Consider the following 17220-nt stretch of genomic DNA (forward strand, 5'->3'; position numbering starts at 1 on the left):
CAGTTATAAAGCAGGAAATGGTATCTACTATGCACAGATTTAATATACGAGCATAGCAGTGAATATAGTCAGCTAGCCAACTTTCGCTAAGTATCCATGTGACCATACCTTTATAGGGTCATCTCATGCTGGCAGCTCCATCGTAACATTGACTTCTTAGAGCTGAAATATCAAGTCCCAGGGTTGATAATGTACTCTTGATCAGTGTAACAAGTGAAGCATTGTCCATCTGCAGTGTCTTGTAGAAGCAAATAGACCACTCTAGTTGGTCATCAAACGATCTTTAGTTCAAAATGTCCAACTGGCTATTTTCTGGCATGCGGATGCTGATACATGTGACACTAGAGTGCATTTATTTCAGTGAATCAAGTCTGCTCCAATGCACTCTATTTCCAGCGTGTTGGAGTCAGCTCCCTGCATGTCTATAGGAGCCCTATGAGAGCAACTTGTTCATGTTTTCACTGTTCCATTGTTTTGTCTGCAATGATGGAAAACACTCCAGCTTGTTTGACTTCAGTTACAATTGTATCTAGCACTTGTGAAGCTATAATTTCGATCATTTCTTTCTGACACAAGTTGTATAGGTAAGTGAAATACTTCTCAGTTAACCATAAATTACCTGTACTACACAGTTGTCCATATTATGCAGTTTCATCAATTCTCACAAATTGCCTTGATTTGTGAAATCCATCCCTTCAAATCCCCTCAAAGGTATACCCTGATGAGTGCAAAATAAAGTACTTTCTATTACAGTTACTAAATATTATGATCCTCTACTTTTTTTTTTTGACTGTCAAGTTGGGATGGAACACTTCCTGCTTTAAGGGACTGCAGTTTACTCTTCCATTTAAGAACAGCTTCTAGATGGGATTCAGACTTTGAGTGTTCACAAAATCTTTCATTTGCGGTCTTCCATGTTTTAAAACTAGTAATTCAAACCGCTGCTTCCCTGTTTGGCCCATTTACAAATGCTCAACAATAAAAGTAAAAAGCTTTGTCATCACGGACACTGTATTCATTATACCATACTTGTCTGAATGTTCTGGTTTTGTTTCCATGGGCACTGGCTGGAAAATCAATTATTAGCTGATATGGATCTTCTGCAATATTTTCAAAAGCTGCATCCAGTCCAAAGCAAGGGTCACTTTTATAGAAAGCTGCACTAACCTCTGTATGAGCATTTGAATTGGAATCCAGAGTATCATTGTCATTCGTGTTGCTGTTGTTAACATAATACTGAACTCCAGAAGGGTTAGGTTCAGTTTCTGATATACTTGGCACTGGTGATTTTCTTCATTAAAAAAATTCCAAACTTAATTGTCTTTTTGCCATTGTACAAAGCTAATTATAGGTACATTATTAAATTAACTCAGTTAAACATAGACTGTCCTCAAACCGCTTTTCAGAAAAATAAGTAGAAAGCATAATAAAATTCTAACACCTAATGAACACATTTGCAAATGCCCTGCCAACTGAAAAAGTGAAAGTCCTTCAAGAATAATTATTAAGATGAAAGGTCACAGAAACCCATTATTATCCTTTGAGCCTGATGATCAGGGATCTGGTTTTTCCATTTCCCATGGAAAAATGGTGAAAACCATGGATTTCCCATTTTATCAGAGAAAATGTGGATTTCCTCTTTTAACAGAGAAACCCACAGATTTCCCACTTTTGTAAAGAGCTCTGCAGTTGGGCTGAGTTCCAGCCTGCAAGAACTGATTGCAAAAAGGGCGGAAAAGCCCCAACCCTGCTTGGAGGGGAAGGGAGAGGTGGAGGGGTGGGGCCTGAGGATTTTAGTCGGTCCCAAGTTTTGGGTCAGGCTTACTTTCCTTCTGGAGTCTGTGAAGTGATAAGTGTGGCTTCAGGGGGGTTGGCGGATTGCCAAGCAGGACTGGGGAGAAGCTAGCTAAGGGCTGAGGAAGTGGGGAAGTTTGCAGCTGGCTGGGAGCTGGGGGGCAGGGTTTGCAGCTAGCTGGGAGGTTCGCAGTGTCTGGGAGCTTGGGGGTTTGCAGGAGTTTGTGGGGGGGAGGTTGCAGCCATCTGGGAGGTTTGCAGCCAGCTAGGAGATGGAAGGTTTGAAGTCAGCTGAGAGCAGTGGGGTTTCAGCCTCCCCACTCCTGGCCAGAGTGCCAGGCCGGCTGCACATGGAACCTGAGTGGTGCTATTGGTGGGGCTGGGCTCGGATCCTCCATATTTGGCTTCGCTTGTTGAGGCACTGGTGAAAGAGGTCTGGCTTATAGCGCAACTCACAGTCCATATGCAGTCAGCCGGAGGGCCACTCCACATCTTCCCCCCACACCTCCCAACTGCCTCAGCCCTAGCCAGCTCTGAATGGGAGTGTCTCTAGTGTCCACACATGCATACATTCACGTACAAATGCATTCACAAATGTATACCCATGGATGTGCACATGGGTATGCATACACATGGACATACACAATGCAAACATGAAAAAGGGGCACCAAGAGGGCTGGGGAGACTGTAGGGAGGAGTGAAGGGCATCAGCAGGGCCAGGGGAGCTGTGTGTGGGGGGGGTTAATTTTAATGATGGATTTGGTGGGGTTTATGAGAGAATTTGCAATTTTTTATCAGAGAAAACCAGGATTCCTGCTGATAACCAAGCCATATTTTATCCAGGTTACAGTCCATTCATCCAACCCATACTTCCTTAGCTTGCTTGCAAGAATGTTGTGGGAGGCTGTATCAAAAGCCTTGATAAAGTCAAACTACCATATCCAGTGCTCTCCCTGCATCCACAGACCCAGTCATCTCATTATAGAAGGCAATCAGGTTAGTCAGGCACAACTTGCCCTTGGTGAATCCATGCTGGCTGTCCCTAATCATGTTCTTCTCCTCCAAGTGCTTATAAATGAATTCCTTGAGGACCTACTCCATGATTTTTTCAGGGATGGAGGTTAGGCTGATCAGTCTCTAATTCCCTGGATCCTCCTTCTTCCCTTTCTTAAACATGGGCACTGCTTGCCCTTTTCCAATCATCTGGGATCTCACCCAATCACCACAAGTTTTCAGAGATAATGGCTAGTAGCTCTGCAATCACATCAGCCCACTACATCAGCACCTTTGGGTGCACTGTATCCAGCCCCATGAACTTATACAAGTTCAGCTTTTGTAATAGTCCCTAATCTGTTATGTCACCACTGCTGAAGTCCTTTCCAGGCCTACTTTTGTATTGTAGAAGAAAACAAAACCAGTTTTAACAAAGTACAAACATTAGATAGATACAATAAGTTGTAAGAGCGAACTTTGGGCTCCAATTACTTTTAATTGGAACTGCAGCAGATGGAGCCCAGGCAGCTGAGCAAGAGTTAGCTGGAGGAGAAAAGGCAAGCTGTTCACAAAGCCCAGAATGAAAACACCTGTGGGTGGCTGAAAAAGTCACCTGACTGGAATGGGGCAGGGCTTGGGGAGCATATATGCCAAAGGCCTGATCCAGGGTAATCAATCTGGCCTTGCAGGCTTATGTGGAAAGAGCTCTGGGGAAAGAAGGCTACAGAAGAGTTCCTGACACCTGTGCTACCCTGGGGAAAATGTACAAAAAATACTGCTGGCTTGCAGGTTTATAGGATTCGGGGTAGGGTGTAGTTTGTGCTACAGTCAGGGAACTAACATTTATGTGCAGGCTCAGCATGTAATTTGTGCTTTAGTTACAGGGCTTAACAGGGTTTCAAAAGTGGTTTGGGTTGGGCCTGTCAGGAGTGGAGGAGATTCCAGCAGTGCCTGGAGACATGGCTATGGGGTCCAGTGCCCAAGAAGGGGTGGACATCAGAGCCAAGAAAGAGGTCCAGAGCCAAAGTAGGCAAGATAAGGTCCAGAGCCCAGAAGCCAGAACCAGTGCAGTGGGCCTGGGCTAGGAGGAAAAGAGCAGAGGTCACGAAGGCCATGGCCCCAGCAAGACAGACTGATTGGGTGGCAACATCTACAAGGCATGGGTATGGCTGCATGACAAGCCGTAGCCTGCCACATTAGCTCTTAATGTGATTAGTGCCCTGAAGGACATAGGTAGGCCAAGAGGGCCCATGTAGGCAAAGAGTCAGATTGGGACCAGTGGGGTACAAAAGGAACCTGCTAGTCAAGGACAGACAAGGGCTCAATCTGGGATCTGAGGGTACCCTCCTTTTTCACCCTTCAACTTATTACATCAAGGTGTGGCAGGAAAGGGGAAAGGAAGGGGACTCGGGGAGCTGGATAACAGCAGAAGTCACAAGACCACCAGGGGGCATCACAGCCACCCTGGAGCCCAATCCTTGTTACAAGGTGGAAACAGAGAGGTAGAACATATGACCTTCTGTTCCAACAGTTAACTTTATTATATTGAATAGACTTACTTGCACTGCCTCCAAAATTTGAACAGGGAAAGAAACTCGATTTCTTGGCTAGATAAAAGAGCACAAAAAAGATATAGCCTGGTATTTTCTTTGTAATTATATGCTTCTGAGAAAGTGTAAGGCGTAGTTTTGTCAAAGAGGCACTAAAGCAGTTATTAAAAGTGTCTTCTAAAGAGAAATGTTAGACCCTTAAGCAATGTTTAGCTTAAAAATGAAAGACTTTGTGGTTCCTAACATAAATCTATGACTTTAACACTTGCACAGTACTTCAAGTTCTCTACTTCAGATTAAGACATTGCCCAGGAATGTGTAAAAGGTTTTAGGATAATTAGGGAATATTCACATGCATGTTAAAAATGTATTTATACATTGCTTTCCTGGAATTGTAATTTGCATGGACAAAAGTAAAGCACATAGGAAAAAGAATAAAGGCACTTAACAAATTTAAAAAGATGTTCCAAAAATGCTATATACCAGTCTTCAAAATGCAAATATGAACATTCTAGTTATTCTCATTATATCAAATATTGCTGATCCCTAGCCCATTAAGGTTAATTGGGAGTCTTTCCATTATTTTGAACAGATTATGAAAAAAATCTTAAATGCCTAGTATTTATTTTAAGTACCTGTACAAGTTTCACAGGTATAATTAAACCCCATCCTGCAATGAACCACAAATGGGCCAGTTCCCTGTATTTGCACAGAATCCAGTTGACTTCAGCAGGACCCTTTGTAGGCACTAGAAGAAGCCTAGACAGAGTTTATAAAAGGATAACCCTGAACAGGCAGGATAAAAGCTTTATTTGTGATGGCAGCATCCTTATTGTCCTTATTAGCAGTATTTTCACTTTTACTAGGTACATCTACATGTGCAATTAATGCAACTGAATAAACTCCGGTGCAATCTGAGAAGGAGTAAACTAATCCTGACATCACTGTCTACACATGTATTTAAACTCAGTAATTTACTTTGTCATCAGATAGTACCTATATTTAACAGGGCTATCTGATGGTGCTGTAAATTAGTCTATACCAGCCCAACTGCTGCACATATGTAGACAGTGATACTTTACTGTACAATAAATAAGTCTACTATGCAGTACAGCATACCTATAGATACACTCTCCAGGTGCACCTACACATGTAATTAATGTAAAACAATAAACTCTGGAGCATCTTGACCTGGAGTGTACTACTCCTGGGTGCAGCATCTACATGTGTGCCTGGGACAGCAGCAATTTGAGGGTAGGCAGAGTAGGCCCAGGCTGGCAGTGGAAATGGAAACTGAACTACAGTTATCTAAATGTGTCTTATAAATAATACATTGGGGTGATCTAGAAGATGCAAAAGGAGTTATACTGGTTTCCTTCATATGTATGTCACAAATATATCCTTTCACTCCTTCAAAGACTGATCAACTGACAAACCATTAGTTTTTTCCATTCTATTGCTGTTTTTTGTGCTTGTTCCATGCTTTTGGATTAGAAGAACACAATTTCACAGCCAGTCAAATTAATGTAATACATAGTAATAACTTGCAGTTTGCACTGCAGCTTCCTTGTGCTGAGTTCTTTTGATTCAGCATTAATGCTTTTGAGCTATGTCTGCATTTTAAATGGTTCAGTAAGCTGATGGATCAAAGATGCGTCTTCCTCCCCTCCCCCCCACTTAATTCTCATCATAGATTAGAGAAAATGCTTAAATGAAAAAACTTAATTTCGATGAAACACTTTAGGTTAAGTGCATGCTTAGGTCTATCACTAGCCTGGAAAGCACTTAAGTATGCACTTCATGCCCAGGACCTAAATACAATTTAAGTATGAGCTCAAAGTGAAGAACACACTTAGCTGATGCGCTAGTTACTAAGGGTGAAAGTCAAGGGGATGGGAGAGAAATATGTTGTGTGTTCCACAGTGGCTGCATATGAGTTATATCATCCCTCAGTAGAAGAAAGCTAAACCATGGCAGCTCTCTTTCATTAAGGAGTAGACTTTGTGCATGGTTAGTCACTGCAAGAAGCTGATTTAAGTAAATCTCCATTTCTTTTTGCCTCGCAGAAAGTGGCTTCTCTGCCTAATACGTTTCCTGAATCAGGGTCAAGCTGAACAATGCTTTTAAAATGGGTCATCCAAAAAGCTGTACACTGTCATCTAATTACATTAATATTTCTTTATTTATCTTGCTCTGCAACAAGTCCCAGTGTAGCCACAGAGATGGTTTCATGGTAAAATTCTACAAATACAAACAGTGTAAAAATATAAACCCCAAAAATATTTTAAACATTCATATCCAAAGCTTACAAAAATATAAATATTAGCATAAGTAAATATTAGCATTAAGTAAAATATATAATGTTTGATGTTTTAGAACAAGCATTGATCAATATAATGATCTGTTATCTGCACCAGGGGCTGTGCACATGGGAAGGCACAGGTATGGGGGATAGGAAGGATCAGGAGAAAATGGGAAGTGGGGCAGGTGCCAGAGAGCACAGGCACTATGTGAGGGTACAGATAAAGGCAGGGTGCAGGCATGGAGGGACAGTGAGAGATGGACAAGTTCCAGAGAGGGCAGGCACCATGAGGAGAGGCAAGCAGTAGGGTGTGCAGACATGTAGAGAGGCAGGCTAAAAGTGGAAGTGAGTGTAGGCACCATGGGGGGAGCAGGCAGTAGGGTATGCAGGCACTGAGGAGCAGACACCTGGGGGCCAAGTGATGGGGAGGACAGACAGCAGAGGGAAAGGGTCAGGGGTTTGGCAACTAAGTTGCCTACCACTTGGCCCCTTACTTCACCCTACTGTAACAAATGTATACCTTTTCCCTATATAGAATCTAATTATTTGGGGGTCACTTTACATTCAAAGTCATCTTGGATTTGGGTAAATACAGTATGTTATACTTCCTTTCTTAGCTGGACTAACTTGTGACTCCTTCCATTCACTTTATTGATGGATACATGAGATCAAACAGGAACAATTTACACATCGAAGAACTGGAGGAAGATAGAAAAAAGTTGTAAACCAGTCTTACAACCCAAATTCTAAATTCTATGTTGATCTGTTTGTTAGGTCAGATTCAGAAGTGATATGTAAGGTGGCATATGTTAGACATTACATTCACTTAGTTTTGTTACAGGTGCATAAGTCTTGTCTTCACTGGTGTATCCCTCCTACTTGTGGCTAGCCATGTCAATCTTTCTTTTAGTTAGGCATAGCTGTAATATTTACTTGTGGAAATTACCCATGCAGGAATAAGGAATGTATAACTGGAGTCCACTTGTCAGTAAGTGCTCCTCAGTAATAAGAATTGCAGATATAAATGTGATTATTTTCCAGTTGCTTCTTCCCAGCACATAAGACCACTTAACTAAGCTTTTCTCTCTTGAGTGGTTAGCTCCATGGGAATTTAAATATATGGTAGATATTATCACAATTGCAGCACTTAATCACTCCTTGGTTACCCAACAGAAAGTAAACTTAATTTATTTTCCCTTTAGATACAGAGAAATATGCTATGTTAGTGGGATTACTAGCCTTAGCACCATAACACTCTACCTCCAAAGACATCACGCTGTAGATATAATGTAGAAATTAAATAAAATAAAATCCCTTTTTAGAATGCCTGAAAATATTTAAAAGCCAGAAATACATTTGAAATATTGTAAAAGATAATTTCTGGGGAAACCCTAAGACTGACTATAATAAAAATAATTAAAATGTACACATAGCACAAATAATATTAAAATTAGCAAAGAGATAAATAAGTAAACAAGTAAAGATTGTCACCATCTCTTTCTAGCTCATTTTCTTTGCATGAAAATACATCATTCTAATTTTCCAATAAAACCTACTTTTTGTGATGCTCTATAGTCCTCCAGTACTACTTACAGAAGTAATATTTCACTGATTTCAACAGTTACAGCAACGCAATACTGGAGCTACTTGGAAATCTGTCCTGGTGTAGCAAATGCATTTACCCTTTCCTCATCCCAGGTAAAACTAACGCAATGCACTAGGGAATTAAGCCCTAGTTATAAAGTGTTTGCGGGGAACTATAGCAATATATTTTTCTGTGTCAGGTATTCTTCTTCCGTATACATAACTTTGATCAATCACAGTTTATCATGTTGGGATAGCATGGTTAAGGCATGCCAGTTTTTGTAGTCAACATAACTAAAAGGATGGCTGGTATTTATATCAGGCCACCTCTAATTCCTTAGGCTAGAGGCCTCAAACTAGCCTTGCACCCTGGGCTGGATACAGACTGCAGAGCTCCACGTGGGCTAAATCCAGCTGAGGTATGCAGCAGCAGCAGCTCTGCTCTAACCCGGGGCATGCAGCAGCAATGGTAGCAGCTCCAGCTCTAGCATGGGGCATGCAGGGCAATTGTAGCTCCTGCCCTAAGCCAAATGCCAAGGCTGGAGCTGCCACCACCACTTCATGTCCCATACTGTGGTGTTCTGAATCAAGGCATGGGGCATGCAATATCAGAAGCTCCAGCATACATCAGCACTGGGGCCAGTGGCCAAAGAGGTAGGGGTAGTGGTGATAGACAAAGTGACTGGAGGGTGATTGGGTCTGTATCTGCCTTCTCTTGTCATCCTGCTGCCTATCACCATGTCCACAGGGGCCCAGAAGCCCTGGATTATTGAGGAGGCCACTCCCCTTTGGCCATTCTCTGCAGTTCCCATGAATGACTCCACGTGCCATAAATTTGACACCCTTGCCCTAGGCTGAATAACTCAGTTACAGATGCATTTTCACTTGTGCCTATGACTTCATTAGTATTTAAGTATGAGCTCAAAGTGAAACTCAGATTTTATGTATGTTAGTTACTATGCCTTTGATTTAAATTTAAGAAAAGTCTCAGCTCATGTCTTTGGAGCCTTAGGAATTTTCTTTAAGCACTCTGCAACCACACTCTTGTAGTTATCTCTGTAAAGAAAAAAGATACCTAAAATAGCCATCTCATTTATTGACATACACCATGTTTCCCTCCAACATTATTGAAAACATGATACAAAATTAACAAATATTGGAAGATGTGTCTATAAGGTAAGTGTGCTTGTGTGTGCATGTGTGTGTGTGTAATTGGATAAGCAGAACTTGTATTTACTCCATGATAGTCAATGACAGTATCAACCTTGATTCAGAGGCGTTCTTCCTATGCAATTCTCAAAGTCCTCTAAGAACTTTGTTCCTAGATTTGGGTCAGGGCCCTAAATTAACTCCAAAGACTAAAGGCAGGGCAGAGTGGTACCTTACAGACTAATTCAGAGCGGTATGTGCTTTTGTAAGCAACACTTTTTTCACTTCATGGTATGAATAGACCTGAAGATAGCAGGTGTTCTCAGCCTGACTTTACACTATTATAGCTATCTGTTGCCAAAATCTACATTACCAAAAGCTGTGGTCATTACTGTCATCCTAACTGTGGGGCTTCAAATGGCTACTGTTATCCAAGAAAGTGGACAGACCAAATTTGTCAGCAGATGCACTGATCCAGTTTCTTTGGTAGTTTCTGCTGACAAGACTCCCATAGCGGAAGTTAAACCTGCCTTTACCTTTTAGAAGTCCGGAGGGAGCCTGGCAATGGAAACACTGCCAATGTACTCTCTGAGGGGACACTCTCTCCAGAGTATAACAGTCCTTGCCAGCACATCTACTCAGCAGTCCCATCTGCTCCAACTGCCATCCTGATTCAATCTACTTTATCTGCTGTGTATCCCATTTCAAATTTCAAATGACAAAGCTTTTTTTTCTCCCTTGCCTATACTTGTTTTTTGTTGATGGTGGGTTTTTTTGCTGGGTTTTTTTGTTTGTTTTTGCTACTATTTACTATTTAGTGGTCTATAAAGTAGCTTGCAGTACAGTTTTCATCAAAGAGGTACAAAATAAAGCAGCATAGAACTGTTTTGTAAGAGAGATTCTTTTAATTCTTTTCCAAAAATAACCTTTTCAGCTCTATAAATGTCACTGCGATATATGATCCTTGTTCTAAGCAAAGAGATTGCTTGGCTGCCTGATCAAAGGGTGTGTAAAAACAGAAGCCGATAAGAAACCCACAATATATAAATAACACGAGAAAAGCAGCCACTACTGATAAAGTGTTAAAGCAACGAAACATATGGCAAGAGACAGTTACAAAAGCACTAGGCAGACACAAACCTTAAACAGGCCCTCACTCCAGAAATACACATACTGCCAGGTAGGAGGTAACCCACCCAACTGGTCTAGCAAAGTCAAAGTTAATAGCACAACTAGTATTTTTTTTTTACTTTTTCAAACCATTTTTTTAAACAAAAATAAAGGTTGTGTGTTTTTTTTTGTTTTTTCTCTCTCTCTCCTTTTCCTCTCCCTTATCTTCTCCCCCGCCTTTTTTTTCTATTTTCTTTTATTAGGAGAAAGGTGTTTACAGTTGGATCTCAATAATAAATGGCAATCCTTTTTGACTAGACTTTGACTGAACCGAACAGATGCCCACAGCTGTTCTGGCTAGACTTCAATTTTCCATTCCAAGGGCTAAAAGATGTTGCCCAGTCTGTCCAGGAGTTTTGGAAGATATTATCCACTATGTTTTAGAATGTTCTTTATATAATGGTATTAAAAGAACCTATTTATTATTATTATTGAAGAAATTGATACATTTTTCAAACAAAGAGAAATTAAATGGCTTTTACAGCAAACATCCAAATTTAGTAAACTGTCTTGCAATTTTTTGCTTATAAGGCTGAGGTGATTAGAGCTAAATAGCCTTTATTCTTGATCTGAGTGATACATTTTAACAGATTTGATTTTATTGTCTGAATTGCCTATATATGTACAATAATATTATAGATTCATGTCTCGAATTACTGCTATATTTATATTAATAATTTTTTATGTTGGTGGGCTCCATTTTTAGTATAATATTTGTAGTTCAGTTACTTTGTTTCAAGAATATTTATATTATACTTGAGTGTGTGTTATGTCATTTTTGGGAACATGGCATTTAGCCTGAATACTTAATAAACTGAACTGAATTTAATTGAATTTCGGGCAAAAGAAAAATGAAAAAGGGGACAAAATGGAGGGAGGGTGAAAGGGTGGAGGGAGAAGAATCCCCATATCCCTAAACTGTTCAGAAATCAAAGCATTTTGAATGAATGAAAACGCCAGCTATAGGCTATTAGTTGTGGCTCCATGATCCTTGTGTGCTTGGTCCCAGCAGAAGATAAAGTACTAGGTAGTCTATATTAAATGTGCATATGCCAGAACAAGATAAGTTGACATAAAGTTTGATCTCAAACTACGCCTGTATCCTGTTTTTCCCCTTTAGGCTGGGAAATCGGTACTTTTTTTACACAAAGGACATTTTTGGCTAAGAATATTCACAGATATGTAAACATGGCCAAGTAATGTATAAAACAGACTTACTGTTGAACTTCCCAGTTTTCATAAGAAAGCATATATTTTAATGCATTTCAGACTATTAGAAAGAAACAACAGTTGAAAGAGTTCTTTCAACTCTCAACTTTCCATTGAAGAGCAAACAGCATACTTCTGCCCTTAATATGCAGCCCAGTCAAGCAAGCATATATTTTTATTAAAAAAATAAACATATTCTATACTTTTATTAGACATTTTTACTATAAAACTATTAATTTCACTAGACATTGGATTTGGTCCTATATAAGTATTTAAATGATCAGTACAAATCATTATTAATTAGAGAAAGAAGGAAAAACTACTGAATCTAGTTATATTTGATATGGAATCTGTGCTATCACCAAACTGTATCTCTGCTTGGAAGAGCTAAGTGGGTGAGTGAAGGAAAATGGTAAGGATAGGGACAAGTAAGCATGTTGAGAAATTTTCCAGAACGCTGGCTTCCCTCCTGATAGTTTTAGTGATATTCAGGGTAATCTGGAACCTGAATTCCTCATCTCATTGAAACAGCTCAACCTCATCAATGGCAAAGACCACTTTGATCCATTTTTTGGAGAATTAATGGTGCCCTTTCTCCTGCAACGAGGCCTCTTTGATTCAGTCTTTGTCATCTTCAAAAAAAAGAAAAATGCAACAAGAAAATGGCAACTGTATAAAGTTGTCCACTCACTAAGATTATGAGAGTCCCACTTCTACTATCTATTTCTAAATTTCTGGGATTGTTTCAGTATCTTATTTTTCATCTGTCTGTCTAAACTCAGTGAAGTCACACTGGGTGCATCTACACATACACTTTACTGTGGAGTTGACTCATTTGCTCCACAATAAAGCACCATCCACACGTGTGCTGGTATTAGGGCACAGTAAATTCATTAACTTCACCGTAAGATGGTACTGTCAGGAACAGTTCTAACAGCAGAGTAATGAACTATGATCAAATGCTCATGTGGCCAGCTGGAGGCCAGACCCCTATCTCCTGCCAGCCCATGATACAGCCACCTAGATCCCAGGGATAACCCTCCTCCCTCCATACACTCTGAGAGCATGGGGCTACTGCGCCTTGGTTCTAATTGCTGCCATCCTGTCACACATGTAGATGCTGTGCCCGAGAGCAGTTAACTTCAGTGTAAACTGATTGGGAGTTTATTGAGTAGCCTTAATGCTCATGTAAATGCACCCACTGATGTGAAACTAGAGGTTTATACTGAATCAGGTCTTAGGTATGTAAATACTCTACTCTAGGTATCATTTAAAAAACTAGGAACAAGTTGTCCACTGCAGCTCTCCAAGAAATGATCCATTACTACACAACAAAGATAAAAGACTAAAAGCAAGACCAGCAAAGAGGCCAGAAAGTAGAGATTAATATAGAAGAATTGTTAAGTAACTAGGAGTTTTGAAGATTAATGAACTAATATCAATCTGTAATAGGAATTGTCAACATCAATATTTTGATATATCAGGGTAGTGCACACAGGTAAACAAAATGAAAAAAGAAAAGAAAAGAAAAGAAAAGAAAGTTATTGTATTACATGAATTCACATTGAAATCCCTGAACGACTGCCATCTGCAAGAATAAATCTGACATTATTAACATTGTACACATGCCTAGACATAGTCCAGGGTTTAAGCAGCTATGTTTCTATAAAAATTCTATATTAACTTGAGATACCCATCAAATTGCACACGTGACTAAAGAGCACATCAAACAGGGACAGAGTAGAGAACAGAATCTGCAAATCCTGTTTCTGAGTCCCTCTCTTCCTATAAAAGGACTGAAGCACTATCTCTCTGCATGAACAATTTGAAATTTACTCATATTTAAATAAAGTGATCACCCCACCCTTTTAAGCACTAACTCAGAAAACACACACACACATATGTGTGTGTGTCACCAAGGATAGGAATATTCATATCTTGAACACGTATTGTGCTTAACTGGAAATATATAGATATATAGATATATATATATATATATACACACACACACACCCTTGGCATTATAAGAAGTTTGGGGAAAAAAGAGAACATATATCTTACTTAAGAACCCCAAAATTAATTCTAGGAGATACAGAAACAATTTCTTGATACCTTGCAGATAATCAACTCATAAGAATGTCAGGAAAAGTATTTTAAAGATTTTCCTATCTAATTTGTCTAACATTCCTGCAATGAAATTAACTGATAGTATAAGATAAAGGAGAGAACAGATCAGCTTGGAATGTTAAATGTTAGGTATGTAATTATAGAATTACACTTGTCATGAATCTAACTGATACCAGAGAAGAAACTAAGAAAAGAATAAATTGTTTTAGGGAATAAAAAATCAGTTATGGATAATTAAGCTATAACTATCATTGCTGGATTAAGCTGATAGACTTGTCTTTCTTTTTACAGCACCATATTTTTTATTTTAAGTTGTAGTTATCATGGACTTAATTATTTTTATTTTTATAAAATGAAAATCAGTAACAATACTTAACTTTGATTGCACGTTTATATTTCAGAGTGCTTTTTAAAAGCATGACTTTATTTCTATTTTAGATTTCAGCTTCACAGATTTGAAGAGGTTTACCGAAGGTCATAAAGTTAGTCAATGAAACAGTCCAGAAATCTTTGGCTACCTGCCCATCCTATTTCCATTTCCACTGTACTGTATTGCTTCCCACCCCCTAGAAGATGTTATGTCTGTCCTAGAATTTTTACTCTTGGGTTTCAAGCCAAAAAGACTGGCAAGAATTTCCAAAAGTGAACAGTTTAGACATGTTAGGTTGCCAAAAGGTGAAACTGTAAAATCTAGTCACGTGTAGAAGATGTTCAATGGTTTCCTTTCTAGGCCTATACCTGGAATTTAAAAGTAAAACAAAAGAGAAAGAAAGAGAGGGTTGAGGTTGGGTGGTTGGTAGAGACAGAGAGAGAAACAGTGAGCTATTCTGACTTCCTAAGAAGTTTTTTTCTAGTTAAGAATTTTATCAGATAACATGCAATTTTAAACCAGCAATGCTAATTCTGTGATTAGGTTAACAAATATAGGTGACACTATGTAGGAGAAATATCACATTTATTTCATTAAGAAATGCTGGATGAGATCTAATATACAGGTTCATTTCTGACATATTGGTGTGTTTATTCTTTAGGAACAGGAATTATTGATTATTTTGCCAGACAATCATGAATTTTTATTGAGTTCAGAAAAAAACTGACACCCTGAAGCTTGCTAAAGGTCTGATGAACTTTATATCAACTACTACTTTTTAGTATTTATACATTTTTTAGTTTGCTTTGCAAAACTTGAACAAATTTTGCAAAATGCATCATGCCTTTATGTGGTACAAATTATGTAAATAAAATCAATTATTTTCCTAGCTTCTACAAGGCTGTTGAAGAACTATTTAAAATCATCGAGCTCTTTCCTGAAATTTATATATTACAGATATACATAATTTTAAAGGGCATCATGAAAGATATTCATGATCCAGAATTACAGGATATGGGAGGAATTTCTCTTTTTAATTCTCTTACCAATCTAATCAGGGAAGTATATCCATTCATTGGATAAATGTTCCTGGAAAAAATACTATGAAGGGGACTACATTCTTATTTATTAATTTAGAAACTGAAGTGATACCAGGTAAATTTTCAGAAACATCTTAAGTCCTATTTTCTACAGATTGAACAAAGGATTTACAGTGCCTAAAGTAGGTGCCCTAATACCACCAGAAAGTGACCTACAGTCCAGAGAGTTGGCTACTTCAGCATGCAATGCTTGCCCACAGATAACTTTACATTTAGAGAGGAGTTGCCTTGAGGTAAGAAACAGCAAATGCTAAAAACCAAGGTCTATATAACTCCCCCACACCTCTCTGGAGTTTAGACATTAATCTAGGCTATAGGCAAGTGTCTCCAGCCACTTCTGATCTAGATTCCTTTCTTTAATGTTGACTCCTACATTAATTCTTTTGAAGGACTGAACAGAACCCACTGTGGGGTTTTGGGGGACTTTCTTAATGACAGATGAGGAGGTGGCTATCTTTTCTGTAATAATCTAATGGTTAGAGCACCCATCCATAGAGCAGGAGACCCACTTTCAGTAACTGGGTCAGTTTGAAGTGGTTGAAACCTACATTTTCTACCTCCCAGGAGAATGCCTTTACTACCAGGATATGAACTAGCATTGTTCATCCTTCTGTTGAAGTAGCTTCATTATGTAAAATGAGTTAACTTGGTAGCTTTATGGTAGCACCTGACTCAAAGGGGAGAGTCCCAGATTATGATCTGCTCCCCAAGATATTTCTTGTTTTTATCTAATGACTGTTAAATATAAATGCCTAAGATTTCCTAGAAGGAGGAACCAGGTTTCCAGATGAGTACCCTGATCACTGGACTAGAAAGACATGTTCACTCTTCTGGAATCCATGTAGGAGTAGCTTGGAATTTAACTCCTGGAATTGGTTAAAACTAGATTGGAGGTAAGAGGTAGTCACCTAATAAAAAGCGGACAGAAAGCAGGGCATTATGGTACCTTATAGACAAAGGAAATGGAAAAAGGTGATTTATCACTCAACAAGTCATGGAATCAACAGGAAGGTTGGCAAATGAAAGAGAGAAATACATACCACACACATGCACACATTACAGGTTACATGAACAGGATAAATGTCTATCATTTAGCACTATTTGGGCCATAGGCATTCTTTGCTTGTAAATAGTTGTTTTTCATCTCTACCTGTAATTAAAACTGAATATATTATACTCAAAGTTGCATATAAAAATATGTTGAGGGAATTGTTTTAAAACTAGTTTTACTAAGAAATCTGCTATGTGCTTGGGAAGATTGATTGAAGTCTTCAGCTTTTGAGAAGAACAGAAAACATAGGTAACATCACATGTAAAAGATTGCAACATAAAAGACTGAACAACAAAACCACCTATTCTTACTTTGGGAAAGAAGGGTCAGGACTGCAGGACACACTCCAAGGAGCATCGGTGACTGGTAGCGGGTGCACATGCCCCCCCGACAGGGCCAGTGCCCCCCCTGACATGGTTGGCAGCTTCTGCGGGTGCCCCCCCAGTTTCAGGAGGCACCAGTCACTCATGGCAAGGAGGTTTACCCTGCAAAAGATGAAGGCAAACCATTTGCCAGGAGGCAGCAGAAAAACCAAAGCAAGGCAAGATGTACACATAACTATGGTGCACAATAAAAAAATTAAGAAATACAATGTGTAGAATATCTTAAAGTGTCTCACCATTTGGATCTCAATTCAGCTGTGTACTTGATACACACTTAATTTGGATCAGAATTTTTTTTTATTACAGCCTGTCATTAATAAAGCATAAAAGTATGGAATGTTAAAAAGTGCTTTTTAAGTTCCTGAGTATGAAAAAATGAATCCCTATAAATAAGAGTAATGTTGTTTATAACATTAATAAAATATGAAATAGAAGCAA

General features: G+C 39.0%; 1 long non-coding RNA gene across 1 annotated transcript in view; it reads right to left on the reverse strand.

Moving 5' to 3' along the window:
• Positions 1 to 17220, reverse strand: part of LOC149874575 (uncharacterized) — a 116959-nt gene that overhangs the window by 95117 nt on the left and 4622 nt on the right. The window contains exon 3 of the long non-coding RNA XR_016439956.1: positions 16711 to 16884. This is a non-coding gene — a long non-coding RNA (uncharacterized LOC149874575). The remainder of the gene's footprint in view (positions 1 to 16710; positions 16885 to 17220) is intronic.

Source organism: Crocodylus siamensis, chromosome 1 (genome assembly GCF_052110815.1).
Source record: "Crocodylus siamensis isolate JL-2025a chromosome 1, ASM5211081v1, whole genome shotgun sequence".
Classification (NCBI taxonomy): domain Eukaryota; kingdom Metazoa; phylum Chordata; order Crocodylia; family Crocodylidae; genus Crocodylus; species Crocodylus siamensis.